General features: G+C 39.9%; 1 pseudogene; it reads right to left on the bottom strand.

The window, feature by feature from the left end:
- Positions 1-5,812: 5,812 nt before the first annotated feature.
- On the bottom strand, positions 5,813-6,278 carry LOC100296505 (mitochondrial pyruvate carrier 2-like; annotated as a pseudogene).
- Positions 6,279-27,035: the final 20,757 nt, after the last annotated feature.

The following is a 27,035-nucleotide window of genomic DNA, read 5'->3' as shown; positions in this document are numbered from 1 at the left end:
TTTTTACATTCTCAGTATGGTATAGTGGTTAAAAGCACACACTCTAGAGTCAGGTAAAGCTGTGTTTTAATTTCATGTCCGTTAGTACTAACCTGGGTAAATTATTTAAGCCTAATTCACCGAATCATTTAAGCCCTCTAAGCGCTCTCTCATCGACATCATCTCCGTCCTAGCGTGTGTCTCGTAAGATTGCTATGTAGATTAAGTGTAAATTGCTTTACACAGTGCCTGGCACAAAGCACCTACTGGAGATGCACGTGCATAAATAGACACAGGGATGTAGATGGGAGGCTTGAGACTCCATTCAAATTATTCAGTTTCTATTCAATCACATTTTGCCATTAAAGAAAATATGGCTAGAGAGAGTTGTTGAATCAAAAGACCTAAGTAATAAAGGGAGACAGGGAGCAGGAAAAAATTGGATTCTAGAATCCAGTTTTCACAGGGGACTTCCATTTAATACACTCACAGGGCCTGGGAGAACAGGCTGAGAATCAGCCTTCCAAATGCAGCCATTGGCAATGTTCAGGTCTTATTCTGAGATGGCTGAGTGCAGGGAGAGGAAAAGGACCCACACAGGTGAAGTCCTGCTCCAAACAAAGGAGAAGAGGGAACATGTCAGCTGCACATGGTGTAACAAACAAGGAGGGAAGAAGACTATTAGGCAACCCCGAATATTGTCTAGTTCATTAGGAAGACAAACTCAGCCTCAGAAAAGGAATATTAGGGGCGGAACATTAAATGAAACTTTGCACATTAGGTCTCTTAAGTGTCACATTAAACACTTGAGACAAAGACTCAGAATCCAGAAAATACAACACACTAGTGAATATAACAAAAAAGAAGCAGATTCGCAGAAACATAGAACACACTAATGATTACCATTGGGGAGATGGGTGCAATCCAGGGTCAGGACATTGCGAGGTACAAACTATTGTGTGTACAGTAGGCTACAAGGATATACTGTACAACACAGGAAATACAGCCAATGTTTTGCAATCACTGTAAATGGAGTGTAACCATTAAAAATTATATACTAAAAAATACCACGGCTGATGAAAGCATCTATAGTGAAAAATAAAATGAAAATGAAAACAAAATCATATTGCCTAGTAATAAATGTTTTGATTTTAAGATGCATAATAATTGAAGGAGGGTATTCAAAATAAGATGTCTCAATTTCAAAGATGTTTTAGAAAGTGTTAAAAATTTGCAAGAACTTACAGAAGACAACAAATGCAAAATCACCTTGGAGGTCTTTTTTCACAGTTTCAGGAAAGAAAATAAGGCTGGTAGTGGAAAATTCATTGGATGTTTTTAAATCACCATTCCAGCTTCTTCCCTGGAGCCTAGAAACATTCCTGCATTCATCCACTAGGTTTGGACTGTTACAGGATCACTGCAAAACAGCGAGGAATAATTAATATGGCAGAAACCCATCAAGTTGTCTCTGTAAGGTCAAGTGCATGATGTGTAGAATACAATTAGGAGGTTAAAATGGCCTGTCAACTTTTACAGTATTAGCTGTTTGTAGGGGTCAATACCTTTCAAGGATATGGGCCCAAGAATGAAATTTCTAAGGAGCTGTTAGAATTGTGGAAACTTTTGCATTGGCTTTAACCACCTAAGGCAATACATTTTTTAAATCCCTTAAAATATTAAAAACACATAACATTTTAAAACCATCAGGTACATTCTGGAGTCAGTAGTAAGTGAAACAAACAAATATATCCACTAAATTGAAATCTTTAGTTCCATTCTGGTCAAATTAAAGTGTAGCAAACAATTTTCTGACCTCTGCTCCCAAGTCATACCGGACCTTTGGAAAAACCATCTCTTTCACCATAAAGCAATTTGTGAGATGAGAGAAAAGAGTGGAAGAGAGGGAGCATCTAAGACTTTGTTATGATATCCTAAACATTGATAAAATTTTAATTAAATTAACAAGTGTATGGTAATTATCAATCAGAATTTTTAAAAGAGAAAAATCTCTAAGGTTCATACATGGATATCTGTGCGTCAGGATTTGGTTCAGGAAGAATTTGGGGACATAGCTAAAAGGAGAGAGCTAACTTAAGTATGCATGTTTTTGGAGAGGGGTTGCTAGAAAGAGGAAGAAAAATGAAGAGCCTCTTGTCACACTGTATTCTCATGGCTAAAGGTCCCCAGTGACCAGCATGACCACTCCCACCTCTTATGAAGGCCAAATGGTTCTAGTCATAAATAGATGGGCAAATATGTGTTTATATGTATGAATATGTCTCTAGACATATATATGCCATTAAAATATTTATTGAACACCAATTATGTGCTAGATACTCTTTCAAGCATTTTTAATACATGATCTCATTTAATTCATGAAACAGCCATAGAAGAAAGAGGTATTTTCCCCATTTATTGAGCAAAAACCCAGGCTTCTATAGGTTATGTAACTTGCTCAAAATGACCCAGCTAATAACTGCACTCTGAAGTCTTTGCTTGTACCACAGCATGCTGTTTATCCAACCACCAATGGCCTCCCTCTTTGAGAAAAGAGGCTCCAACCAAGTGATTGGGAGCTAGGTTCACTAGGTTCATTAGGACCACCCTGGATGTCCTAATTGACTTTGGGGGACTTCCCTGCACATCCAGCGGTGAAGACTCTCTGCTTCCAATGCAGGGGGTGTGGGTTCCATCCCTGACAGGGGAACTAAGTTTTCCACATGCCATGCAGCATGACAGAAAAAAAAAAAGAAAATCACAAATTGACTTTTGTGACTTTAGAAAATCACTAAAGTGCCCTGGGGCTTCCCTGGTGGCTCAACGATAAAGAATCCGCCTGCCAATGTAGAAGACGTGGGTTCAATGCCTGGGTCGGGAAGCTCCCCTGGAGAAGGAAATGGCAACCCACTCCAGTATTCTTGCCTGGGAAATTCCATGGACAGAGGAACCTGGTGGACTACAGTCCATGGGGTTGCAAGGTGTCCGACACGACTGAGCAACTAAAACAACAGCAAAGTGCTCCGAATGCCTCTCCAGATTTCCCCATCTCCCCTCCTTCTAGTTGGTCTTCTGCCTAAACTGCTAAAGGAAACCAGACAAAACAATGTAGGACAGACCAAAGCCAGGCTCTATTAACTACATTAAAACATGTGCCTCTCAGTGCATTGCGTAACTCCAAAAGATTTTATGCCAATAATTTCAACTCCCAGTGACCCCCTTTCTTGAACCCATGTTCCTGTTTAATTGTGACCATCATCATGGTGGGAGCGGATTTCCACTGGCTCTCCTTTGCCAGGTATCAGAGGTCCTATTTCAAGGTTCATATTCCTAAGATTCTTCAGTGTACCACCCAGTTCTGACTCATAAAACACAATGAGGAATTTGCAACACTGATTTTTGCCATTGGCATAAAATTAGCCACCTAATTCCATGTATGCAGAGGATTTTTTTCCTAATTACTTCTTTATTAAACTACTCATGTCACAGCAAGAGGGCACGCTGATGTTACTGTACCTCAGAAACTTAATGAGATGGGGAGCCGGGGGTCTTCCCTCTGCCCTCCTCCCTGCACGGGCCTGGCAGGTCCTGCCCCACAGACCTCATCTGTAGGCTGCCTTGTCCTCGGGTACAGTTTGGACACTGGGCAGGAGAGCCGCAGCTGGAGTAACTCGTGTCCCGTCTCCCTCTGTGTGTGGGTTCACTGTGGTTTTCTGTGTCCCTCAAAGAAGCCACAGCTCCTGTCATGTGACCCTCCCCAAACATCTCTCTCTCTGATTTCCATCAACCGTCCTCTTTATATCCAGGGGTGACGGCTCCCTGTGTGTGCTAGCCTTGGGCTCCTGCACCATCTCTTGTGTTGTCTCCCTAAACTCTGTCCTCATCTCTCTTTTTTTTTTGTCTTTAAAAAGTCTTTTATTTATATTTGCATTAAAAATTTGATAACACCATTACAAGTTTAGCAAAGAAAGAAAAATACTCATAACCTAAATGCAACTCATAATTTTTGTTAACTCCCTGTTAATAGTCAACATTTTTAACAGTCATAAACATGACATATGAATAATTTCATATCCTGCTTCTTCACTTAACCTGCCATTATTCACATTTTCCCATATATTTTGAAAGTTTATGACTTTCTAAATTGCAGTATTGTTGATTTACGACATTATATTATTTTCAGGTGTAGCACATGGTGATTCAAAATTTTTATAGATTATGCTCCACTTGCAGTTACTATAAAATATTGGCTGTATTCCCTGTGCTGTCCAATATATCCTCCTAGCTTATTTTGTACATAGTAGTTTGTACCTCTTAACCCCGACCCTAGCTTACCCTGCCCCCACTTTTGTAAAATGCTCCCTTTATTAAACTCCCCCAAATACCCATTTGGCATGAACACTCTCTTCCTGTCTCCCGCACTCTGATAAATACAGATGGCATTCATGTGACTTGAGATTTTCCATGTGTGATGACTGCCTGTTTCATCAAGTGACGTCATTAGAGGCTGAATCTACCTGTGCGCTGCATGGCTGTGATTTCACTACAACCAAGCTTTCCCTTGTGTGGGAAGGAAACACTATGGTAAGTGTATCATCAGGGTGTCATGCAGATGAAATGACGCCTAAATGTCTTCTGACAGAGGTTAGTCTAGGGATCAGACTGGCCCACAAAGTCCACCTGAGTCCTCAGTAAGCCAAAATGAGGAGGGGAGGGATAAAATAGAGGTTTGGGACTAACATATACACCCTACTATATGTGGGCTTTCCCGGTGGCTCAGAGGTAAAGAATCTGCCTGCAATGCAGGAGTAGCACAAGATGGGGATTCGATCCCTGGGTCAGGAAGATCCCCTGGAGGAGGGCATGGCAACCCACTCAAGTATTCTTGTCTGGAGAATCCCATGGACAGAGGAGTCTGGCGGGCTACAGTCCATAGGATCACAAAGAGTCGGACACCACTGAAGCAACTTAGCACACACATATGTATGCCCTACTATATGTAAAGTAGATAATCAACAAGGACTTACTGTATAACACAGGGAATCGACCCAATATTCTGTAATAACCTATATGGAAAAGAATCTGAAAAGGAATGGATATATGTATACGCATAACTGAACCACTTTGCTGTACAACAGCAACTAACAATATTATAAATCAACTATACCCCAACACAAAATAAAAATTAAATTTAAAAAAAGGCCAAAATGAAACACACAAAAATGGAGACTTGGCATGAAGAAGTAAAGATGATCATCTCATCAAGTTTCTTAGAGGAAACCAGAACTTTCTCCTGGAGATCATCCAGACTCCGGTTTTCCAAGTTGTTTTCTAGATCCCTTGTGTACCCTACAGTTGAGAACACGTCCTAATATGTATTGTTAATATGCCCGAGGATGAGATTAAGTCCTTTCAAAACCTTCACTTCAGGTTGGGAGGCCAATCAAACCAGGTCTCTGCCTTTGAGGAGGAGAGCCACAGCTGCTTTGGACAGAACCTGGGCCCAGAGTGGGGTTTGCTCTGCTCAGTGTTGGAGACCAACAAGCTCTTCTGCCCTTTCCTGAGACCCCAAGAGGGAATGTCATAGAAAGAAGTAAAGCCACAGCTTTGGTTTTGTTGGTTTTACTTACTTATCTGTTTATTATTAAAACTTGCTTTTTTTTTCCTATTGAATCAAGTGCCATCTCCCAATTACAGTTAGATTATCATGCTTTACAAATATCAGCACAGTTAGCATCACCTCATCAATAACTGAAATAATAAATCAAACTGTTACTAGGTCTCAGTGGTTATGTCCACATCTAGATTGTTAGGGATTTATATGGTCAGGAACTCATTTGTTTGCTTTAGCTTTTAGCTTTCTTGGTTATATCTCCAAATTCGAAAGAGGTGAGAGGTTCTTGCTGTCATGACAAAGAATTCAGCAGCAAACAGACTCCAGTTTGGGGAAACAATTATAAGTCAGTAAACCCTGCAGTCAAACCCAAATAAACCCTGTAGTCATCAAAACAGAAGATTGGACTGTGCTGAAATTTTCTGCAGGTCTGGCCATGTCAGCCAGTCCAGCACACACCTATGTGTTTTCACTAACTGAAGCCCAGAAAAATACTCTTCCAGAACCTGCCGGGAGTTGCACATCAGCCTCGATTTCTCAGGAACCAGGAGCTCCAGCTTATCAAGGACCTGATGGTAGGTGGCCTGCAGTCCCCAGGTGCCGGGCACTGACATCTCTGCAGATGAGTGACTGTGGGCCACCAGGTGGGAGAGTGGCCGCGTGCTCGTCCCTGGCTGGCCATGGAGAGCAGCTTGTCATTTCCCACTGCCTTGCACCCTCCTCTCCTCCAGGGAGCTCTTTCTGTAGCTCAGCCTGCTTCCCTGTGAACCTAGTGGCCCGTCCCAGAGATTGTTTATTTTTTTCCATGAAGAGGAAGAAGGCTATAAAGTAGCAAAAGTTGGCCTGACAGTCAAGGACCCTGAGCTTCTGTCTCCTACTTGACTTTTGGCAAGCCACTTGGCATCTGTATGCCTCTGTTTCCATCTGTAGAATGAGATGGCTGAACGGTCGTACTGTGTGCCAGCACAAAGGAGGTGGTGAGAATTGAAAATGGGCACCCACTGTTGCAGGGGCTGGACTCAGGCAGGCTGCCTGGGTTTGGCTCTTGGCCTCATGAGTTGGCCCTGGCATCAACGTTCTAATCTGAAAATTGGGTATCATATGGTACCTTTCTCAGAGTTGTTGTGAGGATGAAGTGAGCGCACATGTATACAATAAGAACAAGTCCTGAGACATGGAAAATGCCAAGCGGTAGCTGGTAGTACTAAAGGCAAGCAGGTGTGAGGTGAGGGGGACCCCTCACACGACTTATGTTTCCATCAGGTGTGAGAACTGTGGAAACCCAGCCTTACTCTAAAGGGTGACTCTCATCTTAGCCTCACACTGAGTTGCCTGTGGAGCCTGAGGAACATCAGCTCTGTCACAGGACAGTTTTGGGAGGAGACCATACTCTACTGTTTTGTTTTTTTTGCCTTCTGTCTCAAATGGACAGTTTGCAATACATGATAATACCACCAGCATCTGTTTCTGAACATTTCTACTCATAAGAACCAAAAAAACTCCCAAGAAGAAACTACTTTTCTCTCCGTTGGACTAGAGTCTTTCTGAAACAGCTTTCTACCAGGAGATTAATTATAGAAGCCACGGTATTTCCTGAAAATGGTAAAACATTTGAAAGGAGTCCTAAGACACTGCTTGATAAATGGCTTGCCTCTTTATTGCCTAACAATCCAAAAGAAAAATGCGTGTTTGAAACAGAACAGGATGTAATGGAAATCTAAGTAGATGGACTGTAAAATGGATTTTATTAACTATTTACAGTGGCTATGTAAATTGTTTTCATCTCTGCTTGAGAGAGTTCCCTGTTAGGGTTTCTGAGCCTTCCTTGGTGCTTCTCTGATTTGTGGTGTAAAGATGAGTGGCTCCAAATGTGAGAGTTGTCAGCGAGATCTCCAGATAAGCCTCACTAGGTTACTGCAAACCTTGCCTTAGAGAGGGACTGTGTCCTTCAGAGAGAGCGTCTTCCATTAAAGACAGGAAAAAACTAAGAAGAAACAGTGCCTTTGCATCCTGAATGCCTCATGTCACCATTGTTCCCAGCAATTTGTCTCTATTGTAATAGACCCAGATGGTGCAGTTCAGTGGTGAGGTCATCTCTTAAAACATAATATGTAATTGACTCTACAACTTGCTTATCTAAATATGACCTTTCTATAGTCCCATTTGTGAAAAGTCCATCCCAGTTCACCCATATGTTTGGAAAGGGTTTCAATTTACTTTTTTTTTTTGTTTGTTTAGTTTTATTTTATTTTTAAACTTTACAATATTGTATTAGTTTTGCCAAATATCGAAATGAATCCGCCACAGGTATACATGCGTTCCCCATCCTGAACCCTCCTCCCTCCTTCCTCCCCATACCATCCCTCTGGGTCGTCCCAGTGCACCAGCCCCAAGCATCCATTATCGTGCATTGAACCTGGACTGGCGACTCTTTAAAACGTTAATTTGCTCTTGTCTCAAAATATACAGTCACTTTTCCATTCTTTGTGGGATCTGTCAAGTAGTTTGCGAATTATTGAGACCCCTGGCTTCTCTGCTCTTGGCCTGCCTTCTGATGCAGTCACTGAACACTGGGAGAGCCTTGGGGCCCTGTGGAGCTGTGCTACCAGCATACTAGTTACCTACAAAATGAGGGCATCCCCAAACCATCTTTTCTATAAAAAAAAAAAGTGAAAATTGATATTTCAAAAGAAGTACTAGGACTGTCATCACGGTAGGAAAAATATTGGAATGCTGTTCTACTTCTTTACACTTAATTATGGTTTAGTATTATTTTTATTTTTAATTATATTTTAATTATATACAGGGGTGGTGGCACCATAGTCTTCTTAGCTCTTAGGCCTTCTAAAGTCTTACTCAATCCTGATAGGGATTGAGTAAGGATAGAACTCCAGGCTGAGATGTTCATGAAAGGGCCTCACATGTGCTACCACCACTTCTACGTTGTAGGAGCCATGAGATGGGACCGTGAGTCCTGCCTTTCTGTTCTCAGATCACAGCATGATACTGGGCATAATGTAAGTGCACAATGAAGACCCTTATAATTATACTCACTGTCTCTAATATTAACAGTTCCACCAAGGGGTGCTATTAAGGCAGCTCAGTTTCAGTGACGAAGCTGATGAATGCTCACTTGGACACAGCTCTCTCCCTACAACTGGTGGAGGAGAGAAACAGGCTTGAAAAAGTTAGCTTATGCTGGGCACTGTGCTGGTTGCTTTCTTTCGTTCTTTTTAAAAATTTTTTAAAAATTGAAGTATAGCTGATTGACACTGTTGTGTTAATTTCTGCTGTACAGTAAAGTGACTTAGTTATACATTCTTTTTATATTCTTTTCTGTTATGATTTATCACAAGACATTGTATAATTCCCTGTGCTATATAGTGTGGGTGTGTGTGTTAGTTGCTCAGTCATCTCCAACTCTTTGTGACCCCATAGACAGTAGCCTGCCAGGCTCCTCTGTCCATGGAATTCTCCAGGCAAGAATACTGGAGTAGGTTGCCATTCCCTTTTCCAGGGGATCTTCCTGACCTCAGGGTTGAACCCTGGTCTTCTGCATTGCAGACAGATTCTTTACCATCTGAGCTATCAGGGAAGCCCAGTATAGAAATGCTATACAGTAGGACTTTGTTATTTATCTATTCTGTATATTGAGTTGACCAGAATGTTCATTCTGGTTTTTCTGTATGATCTTATGAAAAACCTGAACCAACTAGGGTTTCCCTGCTAGCTCAGATGGTAGAGAATCTGCCTACAATGCAGAAGACCAGGGTTTGATCCCTGGGTCAGGAAGGCCCCCTGGAGAAGGAAATGGCAAACCACTCCAGTATTCTTGCCTGGAGAATTCCACGGATAGAGGAGCCTGACGGGCTATAGTCCATGGGGTTGCAAAGAGTCGGACATGACTAAGTGACTAGCACACACAATATATAATAGTTTGCATCTTCCAACCCTAAACTTCCAACCTGTATTAACTCTTTTTTTAATCTTCATATCAAACTCTGAAGTTGATATTAGCTCCATTTTACACACAAAAAACCTGAAGCTCAAAAGTTGATCTACTTGACCAAAGCCCTGCTACAGAAATGAAAGAGTGGAGCATTAGACCAAGATCTATCTGACCCCAAAACTCACACTCCTTTCATTACATGTGATGCCAGATCACCTAGAGTTCAACAGGTTGATCACTGGGGTACAAAAACTAAGACAGATGCACTGGAAATAGCTCAGCAAGTCACTGTCTAACAAGTTGTGCTTAGCATTAGAAATTAAAATTAAGGACCTATGCGTAAGATTGCAGGTAGGAGTGGGGGTAGAGGAAATTCCCTGCACGTTTTAGGTCTCTAGGGAACAATTCCTAGGTCTGAATAAATCTTAGAAAACTCTTAGGAACCAGGCCTTTTCTTAGATGTTTGAGAAGAGCTGGATTTGGGATGGAGCCAAGCATGAAACTAAAGGCTGTTGGATAAGCCTTTGATTTTGTCCCTTTTCTGAGCTGTGAAGGTGGGTGTGAGTGAAGAAGTTGTCAGCATCTAAGGAATGGTGCTGTGATTCTGGCAAAGGAAAGAAGGAAAACACTTCCCATCCTCTTTTCTTCTACCTCAAACACTGATTCAGTTCAAGACTATTTTCAGGAAATTCTGGAATTTCCACAATTAATCAACTCGTGGCAACAGTAGGGAAGCTGGAAAGCAAACTCAGAAGGTCATGGGCAGGGAAGGGTCTGGGCAGTAAAGCAATCTCGCCTTTCTGCCTGAGGGATATCTACACAGAACGTCCCAACTTTGGATGGTTCAACTCCACAATTTTTCAACTTTACAGTGGTTTGAAAGTGAGACCCATTCAGTAGAAATTGTACATCAGAATTTTGATTTTTCCTCTTTCTCCCTAGCAAGTGATATATGGTAGGACACTCCCTTGTGATGCTGGGCAGTGGCAGCCACTGCAGCTCCCAGTCAGCTCTGCAATCATGAGAGCAAAGAACTGGTATTATTTCAACTGTTCTCAACATGGATGCTCCTTCAGTTTTTCACTTTCAGCACACTAATCAATAAATTACATGAAATATTCAACACAATTATAATTACAAAATAGGCTTTGTGTTAGATGATTTTGCTCAACCACAGGCACATTTAAGGTGGACTAGGCTCAGCTACAATGTTCTATAGGTTAGGTGTATTAAATGCATTTTGACTTACAATATTTTCAACTTATGATGGGTTTACTGAGATGTAACCCCATCATAAGTCAAGGAAGATCTATGTTTCTAAGTGACATGAGTCTAACCAACTCTTCTTCCTAACAATAGAAAGGAAAGAGCCTGAACTAGAAGGGCAAAAGGTATTAAACTGCATATATGATGAATTTTCTTAAATGGTGGGCAGAGGCATGTTATTCTATAGATTCTTTTGAAACAGGAGTCAAAATTTACCTGCTGGATTGGTGTGGAGCAGAATAAGGTGCAGGTGGGTGGACAGGCAGTTTCCAAAGTTTTTCCAGCCAAAAATTTCTGTAGCTGTATGATTCCTTTGGATAATTCCCCATTCCATCTTTTTCTTTTTTAGCCTAGCTTTTCATTGACTTCATTTATGATACAAAAGAGAAAGTTATTCCCCAATTTCATAAGGCCAAGTCCAGGTTGTATAGAACAATGAAATGGAAAATCTCACAGACTCCAACATTAGACAATGAAAGAAGAAATTCACAGTCCTCTGGTCATGAAATGAAATTAGAAAATGCATTTCACTTCCTCCATGGCACATGGGCTTTTAAAGAGCAAGGAGAGCTAGGAGGATGGGTTATCATAGGTAATGCTTCTATATCTGGTTTACTTGTCAAACTAGATCTTTGTTTTCTGTGATATTTAGATACACAGTGACTTATAAAATATAACATTAAAATTAAGAATGTGAATTGAGTGTTAGGTGTGATAAGTCATGAAAAGGAGACGACTTATGGGTGTGCTGACAAAACACTGAAGAACTCAGCCATAAAGTAATAATGAGTTGTGTCAACTAAGAGACATAAGGAAGAAAGGAAAATGAGATTTGAAAAATAATAGAGAGTCCATGTGGCAGAGAGCTAATTATCTTGACATCTAATCTTCCAGGAGGCTAACAGTTAGTTCACTTGCTAAAAGTCATCTAGGAGTAAGTTACAGAGATATTTTTAAACATGCCATTTTCATAATCCAGCCATGCCTGCATCTGATCGTCAAACCCTTAAGGTCCAACTGTTGGAGCAAAATATGAAATGCTCTCTTCAGCTCTGTGCCTTAGACTCTGGGAGGTTATTAGCAATAATAAGCCCTTTATCATCATTGAGATGAGTTCCTGAAACTTGCTACTAGTGCTTTGAGAGATGGCAGCACCTCTAAGTAAATCGTGGAATATTTTGTGTTGCTATTTTTGTCTGATTAGATTGAATGGTTTTAGAAAGGGGTCTGGGCAGAGCGGTTGAGGAATATTGGAGGAGTAAGAATAAAGAGCAAGACCTAGGCAGGACTGTAGTTCCAGAACTCCCTCTGATGGACTTCATCTTGGTCATTTAGAAAAATTAATAGTTACATTGTTTCAGGCACTTTACGTGAATTAGCTCATTCATCTCTGCAACAGCCCTATGAAATAGGTTCTACCATTATTAGCCCTATTTTACAGGTAAGGAAACTGGGGATCAGAGAGATCTCTAATTAATTTGACCAAGGTCACAGAGTATGTAAACCACAGAGATCAAATTAGGACCCAGCTTTTCCTCCCCATAGAGTCCATGCTCTCAACTTCCTTGCTATTTTACATCTCTGAGCTTGTTAGCAATTACCAAGTGTAGACAATGAACCAGACGCTGTGCTGGACCCTGAGCCATGGCTGAACATCAAAGGACTTCATGGGTTTTGCACATTACACATTTACGGTCTTTGGTTTCAGTCATTCACTGTGCTGTGCTCAGTCATGTCTTTGTGATCCCATGGAATCTCTATCCATGGAATACTCCAGGCGAGAGAATTCTCTTGGAGTATTGGAATTCTCCATTCCAATACTGGAATGAGAGAACTTCAAGAATTCTCTTGGAGTATTGGAATTCTCCATTCCAATACTGGAATGGGTAGCCATTCCCTTCTTCAGCAAATTTTCCCGATCTAGGGATTGAACCTAGGTCTCCTGCATTGCAGGCAGATGTTTTACCATCTGAGCCACCAGGGAAGCCCAGCTGAGAGTATAGTGGGAATCAAAAAGCCACAACCACTATTCTTATGACCCTTACCATCCAGAAGCAAAGGGAGGCATTAAGCAAAGCATTTAAAATTTCTAAAAAATTTCAAGTGTGCAAAGAGCTCTGTGGAAGAAAGGGGTATTAATTTCCTCAATAGAATGAGAAAACCAAATTGTATAATCTCCCTTCAGACTCGATTGTTGCTTTCTTTGCAGGAATTTACATCCCCTGATAGAATGGAAGCCAACAGTACAAATCAATAGACCTACAAAAATGCTGTTCAGGCCATACGTTTCTATGATCTATAAAAGCCCCATGTTCTCCAGTTACAACCTCCTTCCTTCTTTCTTAGGACTTCTCTGAGTGTCCTACTAGATTTGTTCTAATCTATAACATTTATAGAGTGCTGCAGAGTTGACCAACACATTCCCAGATGTCATCCAGTTGTGTCTTCCCAACAGTCTTAACAGGTGGCTGCCTGTCTTTCCATTTTGTAAATAATGATAATACCTACTGGGCACTCCATTATGTGCCAGACTTAAGCTCAGCACTTCACACACTTTACTCAATCAGTTCCTCATAACAGCTCTATGAAGTAAATATCAAGATACACATTAAGGAAATCAAGGCTTCAAGAAGTATTTTATCTGAAGTTCAGCAGCTGGGAGGTAGAGGAGCTGGCATTGTCTGCTTCATAGCCTGAGCTCATGGGAACTTGATGGGAGGTTATGACTAGCCCAAGGCCATGCAGGGGTGATGTTAGGACTTGAACTTGAGCCCTTAGTTCTTTCCTCCATGACCCGGAAACCTCCTATACCTAGGTCTGCTTCTGGTGTTTGGGCACATAGGCTAGTGGAAAGATATTTTGAAAGTAACACAAGTGTAGATAAATTGAGCAACATGTTCCACTTCATTTTAAAGTGACATGGCTATTATCAACTTGTTTCATTTCTGGGAACTAGAAGGTTTTCATTTACAAGGCAAAATCATTAACAGAGGTATTTCCCATGTATGACTGGAGTTGATCCCTGTTGTAGCTTTATTCTGCTTTTGACATGTTTATTATTGTGATAGTAAAAGTCAAGAAATGCAGAAGCCTTGAATGCAGACAGGCCAAAATTAACTTCTAATATAGTCAGCTGAAAGAAACTGACCTCTGAGCCACTATAATCGTCAGATGTAGATATTACCCAAGAAAGTAAACTTTGAAAGATTTAATGTCCTTAGATGTCTCATTGCATTTTTTTCTGTGATCCAATCTTCTTCCTCTGAAGTTCTTATGTGTACAAAAGAGTACTCTTTAGAGTCTTTTGATTAAATACTTTTGATAAATGAATAATACTATTTATATCAAACAGTTTAGTCTATAAAGGCTATGTAGCGCTATTCAAGGAATATAGTTGCCCATATTTTAAAATTCAAATATAAATGGGGAAATCTGGCTAATTTTAAGCAATGTTAAATTTTTAAAGACTAAATTTAAGGTATCAAGAAAAGACAAGTAAGTCAAATATACTTCAATATAAAAAAAAGAAGAGAAAAAAATTGCTTGTTATAAAGAGCTATATATTCTCAGGAATAAAAGTATAAATGAAATAAAAAACAGAGAAACTAAAACATAATGGCTTGAGCACAGATAGAAGAATTTTAAAATCAGATTAAAGAGGGGATAATTACAGATCAGATTTTTGAACAGCAATTTACTTCCCTGTCACTAGATGGGGCTCACTAGTCGAGGTTATTTTCTTTCCAGATTTGCATTTTGTGTCAGACAACATAAAGAATTCAATTGGGATTGGGGTTCAGCATTTTAAAAGATAAGTTATTGGAAGGTATTCAATGGGAATCCTAATAAGATTGACTTTTTTTGTTGACCACAATAGTCTTATTGAGCAAAGCTAGCTTTATCCCAATTTAACATGAAATAGGTCACTATTAGAAAAGACAGCTTTATTGTGTTTGTATTTGGGATTAACGGATAAAATAAATAGTTCTTTTCTTCCCACAGGGGTTGATGAGCCAGCTTTATTCTAAATGACTGAAGACTTCTGTTCTTTTCAACAAACACAGTCCTCCAATTAGGAGCTGCAAATAAGATTATATGCCCTGAATAAGTCTGAAAAGGTCCTTTTATAATTACAAAGTTTGTGTGTGGGAAGTGGAAGCAGCATTAAGTGTTCACTGTGGCTTTATTAAGAGAGTGACATGAAGATTTCCCAAATCTTCATCTGAGTACTCTAAAATGATAAAATAAAAATCATAGAAAACAGTATGTATATTCCATTTCTTTTTTTTTCCCCTGAAAGCTTTCACATCAAAGCTGTAGAAACAAATTCATGCTTTTTATTTTATCAGGCATATTTTAGAAACAGTGTTATTTCATAGTGCAAAGATTATTAAAATACAAGTGAAAATAATTTTGCTTAACGAATGGAATTAAAATGGCTTTGTCAATATAGGACATTCTGGATATTTTCACTGGAGCCCTTTTTTTGATTATCACTATGCTACTACTATGGCATAATATTTTGTTAACTACTGCTGGATTTGACATATTTAGCTCCCTGGCCTGCAGATACACAGTAGTTATTGTGTTCATCTAACCTTGTAGAGCAACCAGACTTTGGTATGTAAATGGATATTTCCTGGATGAATAAATACGCTCTCCACAGTGAGCTCAAGGACCCGGTGAGATGCAATCCCCACAGCCTCACAGAATAAGATGCAGTCACATAAGGGCAGCTTCCTCTGAACTAAGGATGGGGGAAGGCAAAGGTGACGTGGGAGAGGATGAGCTGAGAGTGCCTAGACATGAGGGGAAAACCGCAGGTCAGACACAGCTGACAGAACCAAGCCCAGTCTCCAGCTCAGCTGCTTCCACAAATATACTTCGGGTGCTTACCACACCAGACACTGTCCTGGGCTTATGGATACAGCCGTGGACAGGTCAAAGACCCCTGCCCTTATGGAATTGCCTTGTAGTCATTTCTTGACTGTGTGACTCTGTTGTACCATTTTGGGTCACGCTTTTTATCTGCAAAATGGGTTTAACAATACCTACTGCACAGGGCGAGTAGACTGGAAACAATAAAGCTAGAGGACCCAGAAAGGCACTGACACCTAGGGGGGCATTCAAGAAATATTTCATAAATGAATGAGTATATAGTCAGGGACTAACTCTCTATGGGTTTCCCTGGTGGCTCAGTGGTAAAGAATCCACCCACCAATACAGGAGGCAAGGGTTCTATCCCTGGGTCAGGAAGATCCCCTGGAGAAGGAAATGGGAACCCACTCCAGTATTCTTATCTAGGAAACTCCATGGACAGAGGAGACTGGTGGGCTATAGTCCTTGAGGTCACAAAAGAGTTGGACATGCCTTAGAGACTAAAATAACAAGAACTGTCTGTAACTGGTTTCCTAGACTATTAAACCCTTAAAATTCAATTGCAGATATCACCTCCTGACATCTGAGTTTTATGTATACATAATACACAAACACACACACCCACCATTTAGAATCACTAAATATCTGAGGAGTAAAAAAGATCCTATTGAGCTTTACTTTGTCTAGTTTAAGTTACGAAAACATGGGAAATGAAATTGGATAACAATACTGAATATGATCTTTCAAATTATACTGTCTCTATTTCACCCCTATCCAATCCAGAAATGTAGACAAGTCCCTCCCTCTAATGGTCACCATGCCAAAAAGACATTGAATGTGCTTAGCTTCTCGCCTGTTGAATTGAGAGAACTTTCATTTCCAGATGGAACCATTGGCTTTATGTCATAGCAAGGTATATTTTAGACCAATGGTCCATCTGGCTGCATGCTGAAGTCACCTGGAGGAGCTTTATAACAACACCTAGGACCTATGATTCTTTACTGATAATCCATAGGGTCACAAACAGTTGAACATGACAGAAGCTGTTTAGCACTGTACCTATGATATCTTGGCCATAACACCAAAGCACAGGTAACAAAAGCAAAATAAACAAGTGGGACTTTGTGAAATTAAAAAGATTTTGTAGAGCAAAGGATACAATCAACAAAATGAAAAAGAAAGCTACTGAATAGGAGAAAAGATTTGCAAACCATATATGTGATGAGGTTAATATCCAAAATGTATAAGGAACCCTTACAATTCAATAGCGAAAAACCAAACAATTAGCAAAGGCCTTGAATAGACATCGCTCTAAAAAAAAGACATACAAATTGCCAAAAGTTACATGAAAATGTGCTCAACATTATTAATCATCAAGGAAATGCAAATTAAAACTGTAATGAGATATTACCTCATACCAGTAGGATGGCATTAAAAACAAAGCCAGAAAATAACAAATGTTGGTAAGGATGTGGAGAAATTGAAAACTTGAACACTAATGGTAGAAATGTAAAACAGAATAGCCATTGTGAAAAATAATGTGAAGGTTCCTCAAAAAATTAAAAGTAGAACTGCTATATGATCCAACAATCGTCTCACTTCTAGGCATTTAACCAGAAATTAGGATCTCAAAGAAAATTTATACTCCAATGTTCATTGCAGCATAGTTCACAATGGCCAAGATATGGAACCAACCTAAATGTTTATCAGCATATGAATGGATACAGGAGATGTGATATATTCATACAATGGAAAATTATTCAGCTTTAAAAAAGAAGGAAATCCTGTCTTGTGCTACAGCATGGATGAAACTTAAGGACAATATGGCAAGTAAAATAAGCCAGTCACAGAGGGACAAATACTGCATGATTCAATTTATATGAGGCAATCAAAGTAGTCAACTCATCGCAGCAGAAAATAGAATGGTGGTTGCCAAGGACTAGGAGGATGGAGAAATGAAGAGCTGCTGTTGAATGAATGTAGTGCTTCGATCGTGCAAAATCAAAATGTTCTAGGGATGTGCTGTACAACCAAGTACATATAGTTAATGATACTGTACTGTACCTTAAAAAATCTGTTAAAAAGGTAAATTTCATGTGTTTCTTTATCATGAGAAAAAAAAAGGTGTCTGGCTCTATCCTAACCAATTAAATCAGAACTCCTGGGAGGTGGGAGGAGGACATCCCTCTGTTGCTTTCAATGATGTTGTTGTTGACTTTCCTCTTTGAGCTGTGCACACTAGAGTTACATGCTACAGGAAAATCTCTATAAAGCTACATTATCTTCTTAAGTCTCTATCCTTTCACCCATATCTGTGCCTTAATATAACTCTGCTGCTGCTGCTGTCACCTCAGTCATGTCCGACTCTGTGCAACCCCATAGATGACAGCCCACCAGGCTCCCCCGTCCCTGGGATTCTCTAGGCAAGAACACTGGAGTGGGTTGCCATTTCCTTCTCCAATGCATGAAAGTGAAAAGTGAAAGTGAAGTCGCTCAGTCGTGTCCGACTCTAATAGTTGATAATACCTATTTTGATTAATGGCACCATTATCTTTCTAGTTACCTGAGCTGGAAACCTGGGTGTCAGCCTAAACTCATCCCCTTTATCTGGTCATCCAAGTCTGTTAATTCTACATCTTAAAGATCTATCCATTCATCCCTCTTCTCTCTCTGTCTCTCTCTTTTCCTCCCCATTACCACATTTTTAGAATGGCTTTTGTCTTTTCTAATATTAAAATCTAATTTTGTTGCTGTCATCTTTAAAAAATGTCAACAGCCTTAGCTTTCAGAATAAAGTTTCAACCTAAGCCTATGCTCCTTTAACCTATGCTGTCCACTAAAATAGAAGGGCAAGCTCTATATAGCATATTCTACTCTCAACTCAAATGTGCCATCTGTCCCTGGCCTTTGAACATGGGCATAAGTTGTTCACACTCTCTGGAATATCCCTTATCCCTGTCCTTCTCCATCTGACCAGTTCCTCTTCAGACTTCAGGATCAGCTTACTAGTTACATTAGTTTAGGGGTGAGGACAGGGGCAGCTACAGCAGTAAATAATATAACAAGCATGGCAGGTGGTGCCCAAAGGCTTTGAGCCTATGCACTTTCACTTCCAAAGCTGGCATTTGAAACCAACTGGCTAGCTTACACGAGAGTTTCTAAGGATCTACTCATCCCCTCATCTTTGCAGGTTAACCCAGAGGGAATGCTCTAGAGACAAGGGCACAAAGCCACAGAATTTTAATTGCAGTTTAGAATTACAAATGTGAGTAAGCCAAAGTTTGAAAAATTTGCAAAACGAAGGAATCACTATGAATTTTGCAACAATGCCAAGAATGGTTGTGAGTAGGCCCACACAAACATACACACTAGTTATATAAATACAGAAAGCTTTTTTTACCCATGCTCAACCTCTGAAACCAAAGCCAACACGCCCTTTGTGCCTACAACCCACTGAAATGAAAAGAGGAGGGGTCGAATGAGAGGAGGTAAGCTTTATATAGCATATTTTACATTCCTATAATTATTGCTTCTTTCGAATTACTAATCAAATTGGGCTTTGGATTTTGAGTGGACCTCTATTCTAAATGTTGCAGTTGATGTCGATATGGCTATTGATTTTCTTTCAAAACTATTATCTTTTTGACAACCAAGGAAAATTATCTTCTTTGGATCTGACCTGCCAGATTTGATTCCCAAGAGACAATGAACATCCATTAGAGGGTCCATATATATTAATGAGCAAGAGGGTGATGAACTGCACACTCTGTAATTATACTCCACAATTGCTTCTACATTTAAAATAAATTCTAATGTTATTTGCATGCATCATTGAAAACCAATTATTTATACATGTTGCAATTTTGACTCACAAAAAACGAACACTTGTTTTATACTTTTTGAGGATGGATAAAAGGAATGAATAGAAGATAATAGGTTCTCTGAAATGATCAGTTACCAAAAATATTTCTTTTTAATCCAAGAAAGTCTGTTAAATAGGAATGTTTGCATTATTTAGTTTGTTTACTTGCTTGTAGTTATTCTTGTTAAAATTTACAAGTCCAATTATTTGACTATGACATCGAAATTATGTCCAAATAATTAGGGAAACATTTGCCCAGTTGTAATTAAAGTTTCTGGGGTGAAAAGAATTTAAAAGATTATATAAGAGATAATAAGTATATTATCATTATCTTCTGTTGAGTTAACTCTTCTTCATTTCCACTCAAGTAGGACTTGAAGGAGAGGGTTAGTTATAGTTTAGTGAGCACCAGCTCCAAGCCAGACACTAACACACTGACAAATAAGAAAAACCCCTCCCTCAGAAAACATATTTTAGAGGATTGCAATTTATAGCATCTCATATAGGAAGTTATCAGCTACACAACACGCTCTTCATCAAGGCTGAGGGGAGCCAAGGTACTCCGTGACCTTGCATTAAGTGTAGGAAGGATCATGAATATTTCAGAGGCTGCAAAAATATCTGCAGGCTCATAAAGTTTTGGAACTAACATGAGGGAAGATTAAATTTGCTTTTAACAGATAGATGAAGCCAGGCTTGCTCACTTCTCCTGAACTCGCTTCTCATGTGAGAGATGGTAGATTATAGAGGTTCCAGGCATAGGCTCTGAAGTTAAGCTGTTAACAGTCTTGCTGCTTATCAGCCTATGAATTTAAGCAATGAGAATATGGACCTCGTTCCTCAATTTTCACTTCTGTAAAATGGGAGTAACAATTGTGTTCATCCTGTAGGATTGTTATAAAGCTTGGGTAAATTCATGCTTCCAGCAGGACTAGACCCATCAACAGGCTTCATAAGTACTAGCTATTACTCTCAGGATCTCATCTATTCTTCCTCAACCCAAATCCCTCTATGTATTTAGAATTCTGCTCCAAATGCACTTCCAATGACTCATTTTAAGATTAATTCAAGAGGTTTCCTGGAGCTGACTTGACAAGAAGAGGGGATAGGGGGCAATCCTGTCCTCTGTCTCTGCCATCAGGTTTGAAATGACCTCGCTCAGTGCCTCTTTCTCTCTCTCTTTTGCACACCGCAGATTTTGGGGGGCTTTGAAGAATTCCATCTTAAAATGCAGATTCCCCCGAGAGAGGCCTCTTCCAGTGTCAAGGAGAACAGAGTAGGCAAGTGTGAGGCTCTGAGCTGAGGGGCAGCCAGCGCTTCGCAGCTGCATTTGTAAACACTGCATTTACAAGGGAAAGATTCTGGCTCCATGCCGCCTTTTTCCCTGATGCTCTGAGAACCGTTGCAGGTCCTCTCCCAAAGCTACATCTGTGAGAGGCAGAGCCAGCAGGAACAATTCTCAATGCACAAGTGTCTGGGATGCCAGGCAGACGAAGAGCTCAAGGGAGCACACAGAAGAGCAGCCACTCCTTCCCTCTATCAACAGGAACTTCAAGGAGGCAGATATTAAAGCCAAGGGTTTAGACAGGCCGCACCTGTTTTTTCACTCCATCTCAGATTGCCAAGGTGAGGAGAATGCAGCATATTGAAATGAACACAGAATCAGGTGGTACTTCTCTTACAGGTGGTACTGATTGATTTTCTGAGTTCTGTTGCTGTGGTGTGTAACTTGCTGTCTGTAGGAGGAGAGAGAACATGGAGAAGGGCATGGTCTGTCTGCCTAGAGCAGGGTTGTCCAGGAGAAATCTAGTGTGAGGCACAAATGTGAATGTGTCATTCTAAACTGTCTAGTAACCACATCTAAGAAAAGGAAAAATAAAGAGGAGAAATTCACTTTGGTAATGTATTTGACTGAACCCAGTATATCTAGGACTTCATCATTTCATTGAGTAACCAATTTAAAAACATGGATAAAAATTTTTCCATGCTTTTGTTTACGGTAAGTCTTTGAACTCCTGTGTGTGTTTTGTACCTATAGCATATCACAATCTGGACCAGCCATATTTCCAGGGTTGGATAGCCACGTGTGTTTAGTGCCTATCATTTTGGACAGACCAGGACTCGGTGCTTCTTTGAAAACAAGATAAAACAGAAAACTTACAGATTGCCAAGCCATGAAATGTCTTCTGTCTGAGTGATTGGGATGATCTGAGATTCCTCTTTCCAGGTTAGAGGTTTTCATCCTCAAATTGAACTGTCACTTGCCCTCTTTCCTGACAGCAGGTGTCAGCAGCCACTCTCTCCTAAACCCCTGTTCCTTGGCATCCCCTAAGTAGTATCTTTTTGGTTGATTTCTTTCCAATTCCCAAGCTCCCAGAGGGTTTAGTGATAAAGACTCCTCTGGATATTTGCAGCTACTTTAAAGTAGTTTCTAGTTCTTCCTGACAAAGGTTCAGGCTGGGTCAGGGATAAGTGATGGAAAATTCCAGATCCACTTTGGGACAATGCAGCAAAATTGGAGAATGGATTACTTCATCAATCCCTTGTAAGGGACGAGTGGGAGTGGATGAGAACTTTGCTAAGCCTCCCGTGGTTCCCTTCCCTTCCAATGTTCCCAAACAGTCCTCAGGAATCCACAATCCATGACAAAAGCTTCTCTTCAACAATACTCTCTCTTCATCCCAGAATCGTCTCTCTAAGGCCTTGTCCTGAGGACACCGACTGTTTCTAGAGCTCACAGAGAGAATTCTCATTCTCAGGAGATTCTACTGGCCTCTGCCCAAAAGTCTCTACCTTAAGGAAATCTTTTAGTGACCCACAACTACAACAGTTGTACCTGAGATTTGTGTATATTCTTCCAGCTCCCTATAGTTTTCTGTCATTCATGGTTCTTCTCCTATTTTATACCTATTATATTACTGGTTTGGGTAATTACAGGATTAATATCTACTCCCTATATGTTTCATATGAGCATAAATGAGTCTGATTTCCCCACTTTTAATGGAGAAAATATGGAGTGTTGGCCCCTTCAGCAACCTAATGATCTACGAAGTCAGTAGGAATTTAATACTGCCCCAAGCTTAAAAAAGATCTCAGTCAAACCTTCATTCATTGTTTTGCTCCTCCCTTTTCCATTTTGTCTTGAGAAATAGACAGTTGTTCTCTGGCTCTTGTCTACAAGCTCTTCCCAAAGGCACCCCTCCCATCCATGGCCCCCTTTGCACGATGTTCCCTTCTCCTCATCCACTGCCTGGGTCTCCCACCTCCCACAGCTACATGCCACACTCCCAGCTCTTCACCTGTTATTTCAGAAACCATTAGAATTGTTCCTCTTTTCTATGTCTAGATCAAGAACTCCCTGGGTTTCTGTAGCCAATCCTTGAAAACAAGGAAGTCATACCCTGAAATCCCTACCTTTTATTGTGAACAACAACTGCAAAATCACATCAAAATGCTTAAGGGAAAATACTGGCGAATCAAAAAGACAGACCATAAAGAAACTGGGTGTCAAGGCAACTGCAAGCTCACACATTTCATAAGTCAGCCTGGGGTTCATTTTCCACTATTTCTGCCCTTGGCTATGACTTGTTTCAAGATCCTGCCAGATGAATTAGGAATTTAGAAAGCTCTGTGCAGGCTTCCTATTTTCTACAGATGACAATAAACTAAAGGTTCTCCAGAGACATTTTGGTGGATGGAACACTGTTGCAAGAGAGCAACTGAGTCCAGTGCCAGCAAGGAGCTTTCATTTGGAAAGTCTTAGTGGCCGAGATAGTGGCTTTGGATGGTCCCTCGGGCTTCAGTGAACATCATGATTCATTGAAAAAAGTTTTCTCAGTGGTTTAGGAATATCTGATCGCACATAGGTCCATGTCTGTGAATCACAGGACAAGGGAAGATGAAACCTTATGTTTTCTAGGCTAGAATACATGCTAGCGTGAGTTAAGATGAATAGGACCTATTCTTAGAGTGGCAAATTCTTCCTTGTGATTTGCAGAGACACCGGCAGGGGGAAAAAACCCCACAAAACTGTGAATATAGTCCATCCTCCCAGAGCATTTTGACAGGAGTCCTCTGGGTCAGGGCAGGATTTGGGCCATTGCACAGATGGAGAAATGGAGTCAAAAACCTGCTGGGAGACGAAGAGTAGCAAGGTCTTGAGTGTGTATTTCCCCACTTCATCCACTGTTCAAACGCATCTCCTCATTCAACACTACTTTAAAATATAAGGCCATAATTTATTATCTTAGAACGACTATTTGTAGAAGATACACAAAGTACTATCTTATTATTGTATTGATATTTTGCATGTGATTTGAAAATTACCTAAACCTACTAAGTCTAAAGTTATCTTAACCTAGAAAGTTTGCTGAAGTGTGTAGCAATCGTATACTTTTGTGCAGAATATAATATTGGTTTTACAAATGTAAGAAGGCAATGGCACCCCACTCCAGTACTCTAGCCTGGAAAATCCCATGGACGGAGAGCCTGGTGGTCTGCAGTCCATGGGGTCGCTGAGGGTCGGACACGACTGAGTGACTTCACTTTCACTTTACAAATGTAGAAACAATGACATAGAATAGGAAAACATAATGACTTACAACCAGAGTACCTTTCTTATTGACTGGAGATTTTTTTTCAGCAAGCTCTCCTAGAGAACAGGCATCTAAGGAGAGAAAGACAATGGATACAAATGAAATACTTTTTCAAGCAGCAAAAAAAGACAGCTTTATAAGAAAGAACTAAGCACGCACACACACACACACACACACACACCTTCTTCTTTTCCTCCAGGTCTTAATAAAAACCCTAAAATGGTTTCTGCAAACAGTAGACTATTACAGGGAACAAACAGATACCCAGAGCACTCTGATTCTATCAATCAAACCTTGGAACTAAGAGCACAATTGAGCCATTTTCTTTTTATTACAACAATTTATAAAACTGGGGAGAATAAAAGAGAAAAAAACCTATCCATAATCTTTCCACCCCAACATGACTATTTCCATGTTTGCAAATTTCCTTCCAGTTTTTCTTAATATGCACATTTTTCTAAAGTCCCTTAGAGGCAGTTATTTTCTTTGAATTGTATTAAATATTTCAAAAGAAAAGTTTCAATATCATCACACTTTTGTTTCTGTGGTAGTCACTTTATATTTACTTTGGGAGCTATTTCAAATGTTTATCTCCTGGGCAAAAGTTCTTTATATGTCGTACTCAAGTTAAAGAGAACCTATTAATGTTGTACTAGGCTCTCACCCCGGAGAAGGCAATGGCACCCCACTCCAGTACTTTTGCCTGGAAAATCTCATGGATGGAGGAGCCTGATAGGCTGCAGTCCATGGGGTCGCTAAAAGTCGGATATGACTGAATGTCTTCACTTTCACTTTTCACTTTCATGCATTGGAGAAGCAAATGGCAACCCACTCCAGTGTTCTTGCCTGGAGAATCCCAGGAACAGGGGAGCCTGGTGAGCTGCCATCTATGGTGTCGCACAGAGTCGGACATGACTGAAGTGACTTAGCAGCAGGCTCTCACCCAGAGCCCACTGTTTAGTTCAAATACAAATTTATGTGACAATATATGTTTCATAATAATTTCCTTTTTTCACTCTCAAATTACTTTAACAAATAAAGCCCATTTTTTGTATTGACCAATTGAAATTATCGTCTTTACCTCAGGGCAAAGAATCACCCAGGCAGCATTAATAAATAGAGGGTAGTACCTGATTGACAGTTGTACCATTGGATCATGCTATCTGGTATTCAAATAATGCCAGGGTTCAAGTGATTAAATTCCACTACAGCATTGGTCATTTTAAACAAAGTAATTAAATTTCTAGCAGCTGATTTGCATAATTACTCAGTCTCTCTCAGGTACTATTATTGAGACAGAGATTAGGAGATTAATCCAAGAATACATTTTCAGAGTCAAATTTGTTACTTTGATTTCACAGGTAGATTTTTAAAAAATATTTGTCAATTGTTTTTTTGCTACTTAAAATATATTTCTATTCTAGTGGAGTTTCCCATCTGAGTAATAGTCATGGACAGCAGGGGAAAGGTATTTGAATCTGTCCTTGAAAAAAGAAACAAGTATAGCAATTCTACTTAAAAAATACAACCAAAATCCAATTCATTCTTGCCAGCAAACTAAATTCCCTGTTATCAATGTGCAGGTCGTATCTGGGGTTTTCTTGAAAAATCAAGAGAGAATTACTTTTCTAATGACTCTGAACATAATCTTTCTCAATAAACAGCAAAGAAGGCAGATGGGCAACTCATGTATTCCTAACATGTTTGGAAGGTAGACTAATTTTTGTAACTAAAAACTGGGGAAAGAAGCAATACATGGTTTTAGTCCTCTAACTTAAAAAAAGTATTGGAAATGTCTAGTGGTTTGTTATGGTCTTCACTTTTCTAAGGAATCTGCATACATTATCTCTTAGCTGCTGCTTTAATCTTTTATGGCTATCTTTGAGGTCTATAATACTCCTTTGACCTCCCTAAATTTTGAACCTTTTATTTAACATACCAAGTTCAAATTTCATAGCATCCTTCTCAATCACCCATTCATCCACCCCTGGTTCCATCTATTCCTCCACCTGCTAACTCACTCAGTTGTCCTTAAATCATAGCACATGAGGAAGATTCTCCCATAAGAGTCATTTGCTGTGGTACATAATTTTAAATAAATTTAGAAACTAAATAGGAAAAAAAGAACTAGGTTATGGAGAAGAGAGCAGAGAATTGGAGTGACTAGCTGATCTGACAAATACACAGTGTACTGCTTATTTTTTAAAAGATTTTTTTTAATGTGAACCATTTTCAAAGTCTTTGTTGAATTTGTTACAATATTGCTTCTGTTTTATGTTTGGGTTTTTTGGCCATGAGGCATGTGGGATCTTAGCTCCCTGACCAGGGATTGAACCCACACCTACTGCATTGGAAGGTGAAGTCTTAACCACTGAACCACCAGGGAAGTCCCTGCATTGTTTATTTACTACTGCAGATAACTGGATAGACATAGTTAATTGTATTATTAATTAGTTAATTCATAATGATGGAATCCTGGTTCTAGCTGCCCCAAGATTAAATCTATTCCTAATGTGTTGGTTTATTAGTTCTATTGGAGAAAAGCTTCAAAGCCTAGAGAATATAAGGAGGATGAAGGGGTAGAAGTAGGGTAGAGGTAGAATTTATCTCTGATGATCCATGCATAAAATATTTTAACTTTGAAATGGGATCTCTTATAGCAATGCTTATTTTCCAGTGATCATCTTGATCATAGTGGGCTTCCCCGATGGCTCAGTGGGTAAAGAATCTGCCTGAAATACAGGAGACACAGATGAGATTTGATCCCTGGGTCAGGAAGGTCCCCTGGAGAAGGAAATGGCAACCAGTATTCTTGCCTGAAGAATCCCCTGGACAGAGGAGCCTGATGAACTACAAAATCCATGGGGTTGCAAAGAGTCAGACACAACTTAG

This window comes from Bos taurus, chromosome 6 (genome assembly GCF_002263795.3).
Source record: "Bos taurus isolate L1 Dominette 01449 registration number 42190680 breed Hereford chromosome 6, ARS-UCD2.0, whole genome shotgun sequence".
Classification (NCBI taxonomy): domain Eukaryota; kingdom Metazoa; phylum Chordata; class Mammalia; order Artiodactyla; family Bovidae; genus Bos; species Bos taurus.
Note: the sequence above shows the minus strand (reverse complement) of the source record. Positions and strands in the feature narration are given on the sequence as shown.